Source organism: Cupressus sempervirens, chromosome 7, assembly GCF_028749045.1.
Source record: "Cupressus sempervirens isolate cs-2001-9-10 chromosome 7, ASM2874904v1, whole genome shotgun sequence".
NCBI lineage: Eukaryota > Viridiplantae > Streptophyta > Pinopsida > Cupressales > Cupressaceae > Cupressus > Cupressus sempervirens.
Genome location: NC_143124.1, coordinates 63,669,406 through 63,673,216, shown reverse-complemented (window position 1 = coordinate 63,673,216; position 3,811 = coordinate 63,669,406).

Sequence of the window (3,811 nt, the reverse complement as noted above, 5' to 3'; positions counted from 1 at the left end):
TAAGTATTACGAATGTTGGATGTTTGCCCCACTTGAGGTTGTTTTCGTTGAGGTTGATGTTTTTTTTGATATGTAGGATGTGTGTTGAGTGCATTTATACTTGGTTGAGGGTTGGAAGTGTTAAGTTCTTGTGCCACCATAGGCTGTTGTTGTCATGGGGGTTGACTAAGTCCTTGAGAATTGAACATCATGTTTGGATTGTTGTTTTGGTACCTTTGTGGCTTAGATGTTCCTTCTTGTGACATCATATTGACTTGACTATGAGATGTGTCCCTATTGGGAATGGGCATAATGTCAATAAGACTTTTCCTTTGTGTGTCCATAGGGATGGTTGCACTTGATGTTTCACATGTTGTACTTATGAGAGGCTCCATAGCATTTGATGCCATAGCACTTGGTAAAGTTAGGAGCAAAGGTGTACTTTGTTGATTTGCCTCCATAGAAGGTATTTCTAGCATCCCTAGAGAACAAGTCCCTTTAGGTGCATCTTGTTGTTGAATCAGGTGACTAATATCAAGTCTCAATGTCCTTTTGGGGTGTTTAGGAATTGGTGTTATTTCATCAAACAAGGGATTAACATTGATGTGTTCAAATGTACTTTGGAGGATTTCAATTGTTGTTTCTTGATGGGACCTTATAGGTGCCATTATTGCATTTGAAAACTCCAAAGGTTTTTTTCCCTTGTCTAAGTCCAAATTTATCATGGGTTGGATGTTTTCAATTTTTGTGTTGGTTTGATTTTTGGACTTAGGACCTTCCAAGTTTGGGTTAAATTTGACAATTTCTTGGGCTGCCAAATGTTTGAAGTTCTTGTGAAAACTTTTGTCTTGACATGCCCTAGCCATTTCTTCATTAGTGATGCCATAGTCAGTGTTAGAATCATCACTGAGGTGTATAGTACCTTTTTGTATGTTTGATGTGTTATAGTTGAAGGTACTTGTGTTAGGTCAGTTAAATTCAAAGGAGTGCGATTGTTCATCATCGGGTGTGGTTGGTACACTTCCTCCTCCTGGTGGTATTGGCACAAATATGGGTTCAAATTTAGGACTCTATTGAACCATCCTGTGTGTGGGGGAAGTGTTTGGAGGAAATCTCATTGTAGGTGCATTGTTCAAGGTTTGTTGTGCCATAGCTTGGTTATGAGGATCTTGCGAATGCATGTTCAAGGGGTCTGCTAGTAATGGTTGTGATGCCTTGATTTGTTATTCATCAAAGGTTTGTTGGGTTTTCTTACTCTTTCTTTGTCTTGGACAAGGTTTTGGTTCTGCTTGTGCCTCAGTAAAAAAAGGTTGATAGAGTTCCTTAGGTCTCTGAGCTTATTTTGTCCTTGTAAGTGCTAGCATGATAACTAAGAATGTAGATACAATGGAAATTTTGAGTGTTTTGAGTGATTTAGAGTGGTGGGTATGCAATTTATGACTATTTTTGGGATTTTCAAGTGTTTAGGGATGTTATGCAATGTGAGGAAATGCTAAATGAATTAGGGTTTTGATGTGCAAACTGAAAATGTCCTAGGGATGTTATGCAAATGCAAATGCAAGGTGATATTTTGAGGGTATGCAAAATGAAGGTTAGGGTTATGTTTTGGACTTGGTAATGACACTAAAGGTAGGTCTATGCAATGTAGACTATGCAAAGGATGGTTTCTAAGGGTTGATAATGACTTTTAGGATATGCAAAATGAGGGTAAATGATCAAGAAGGCAATTTGGTTGATGGATAATCTAATAGGATTTGGTAGTGAGAATGATGCTAAGGTTTGGACCATGCAAGATGAAGGGGATATACCACTAGGGTAAGTGAAAATGATGTTTGGGGATGCTACGGATATGATTATGCTATGACAAGGGTATAGGGAAAGTTTTCAATTTAGGTAAAACCTTTAGAAAGTATTTTACCTATGAGTTTAACCTTGTGATAAAGGACTTTGGATCTTGACCAAAAACTGATAAAAGATGAAAAGATCAAATTGATAAAAGATGACAAGGTCAAATCTATCAAGAAATAGACAGATTTTGACCCAAGAAAATGATAAGAAAAGATAAAAAAGACTAGTCATGATCCATTATCTGTCAACACTAGGAGATACTCTAGGACTCTTACTTTGTCTAGATGTTTTACTAAATTCAAAGGTTTTTGGGGTTCAAAATGATGTTTTGAGGACTCAAAATGGTGGTGATGCTGAGCGGATATGTGATATGGACAATGCCTATGATGCAAAAGGGGATTTTGGGTGCAAGATGTGGTTTTGGGTCAAGTGCAGAACAAGGAGGTGTAGAGGCTCCTAGATGCAGTTTTGGGGTCCTAAGGTGCAATTCAAAGGCCCAAAATTGTCATGTAGGTACAAAAATGCACTCTAACAATTCCAAGTGTGCCCTATTAGTACCAACTATTTCATTGATACACTTGGAGCCATTTTGGGCATAGTTGGTAAGCTAGGAAGAACGTTTGCTGATTCTGGAGGATATGGTTACCAAACTGATATGCCAGGAAGCTAAGATGCTGGGGTTGATGTTAGGATGTGTTGGAAGATGGAAAATAGAGGTTATGACTTATATAATGATGTCTTAAGTGAAGGTGATGAAGACTAGGTGATGTAGAATGCAGATCTGGGCAAGCTAGTGCAAGGGGAGCTAACCAGGTACCTAAGGACACTGTTGAAGCCCCAAAATGTTATCTAGAACCAAAAACTAGGTTTTAGGACCACCAAGTGCACCCAGATAGTTTAGAATATGTCAATTATGCAGTTGGTAGTTTTAGGGCGCAGTTGGAAAACTGGGTTGAAACTAAGGCAATTCTGGGATCTATGGTTTCCAGATTGATATCACAGAGAGGTAAATAATAGGGGATAGTGTTAAGACTAGTATGAATTCTAAAATTGATGGTTAGGACACCCAATATGATGGATAAAGTGGTCAAGTTGATGAATAGGTATGCAAAGTGTTGATTTGGAGATGGGAATGCAGAAACTAAGGGAGGTAAACTGAACCTAAAAGGATGCAAAATGAAAGGTAATAGATACTAAATAAGGACTAAAAGGTGTAATATGAAGTCTATATAATACATTAATGAGGCCTATACTAGGGTGAATGCAAGTGAAGTCTATGCAAGTGTGAGATCTATGTTTTGCCAAGCATGTTTAAGAGCACAAGTCGCCATGTTTTCCAAGGTTTGAGTGTGTTGAACCAAAGTTTACAAAGTTTGGTAAAGGTTGAAATTTTTTGGAAATGTGTGATGTTTTGACAAGTTCAAATGATATCCAAGGTGTAAATTTAAAAGTTTGGCTTTTATCTTGATTATGTTTTACACACACGCAAGACACATTAAGAAAAGAATAGTTGTTGTTAAAAGTTAACAAACACACCACAACCTAGGCTTTTAGGACTATATCCACTGAATTCCTACTTGAACTAAAGTTCAACCACACTTATATAGAGTGGAAAACCTAGCATCTTGGCACCACAGGCTCCCCCTTAAAGTGCACTCACTTCTCAAGGCTACCAAGATCTGCTTCCCAAGGGGCATGACTTCCCAAGGGACTGTTGCCTCTACTAAGGACCACAAGAATGTAGGATGTATTCATGGGCATGGGTGACCCCTTTAGCTAGTGGATAGAAAGGATTTTGGCCACTAAAACATGGTTTTTAGTAGGGGCATTCTGTTAGGCAAGTGAATGATAAACTTTCGTAGAAGGTCTCCTAGCCCCAAGAACCAGGGTTTGACACACCATAAGGGTACTAGAGGAGAGCTATCATGCAGCAATACCGTTGACATGGCTTTCACCATAATCAAATTTTATATAGCGGCTAGAA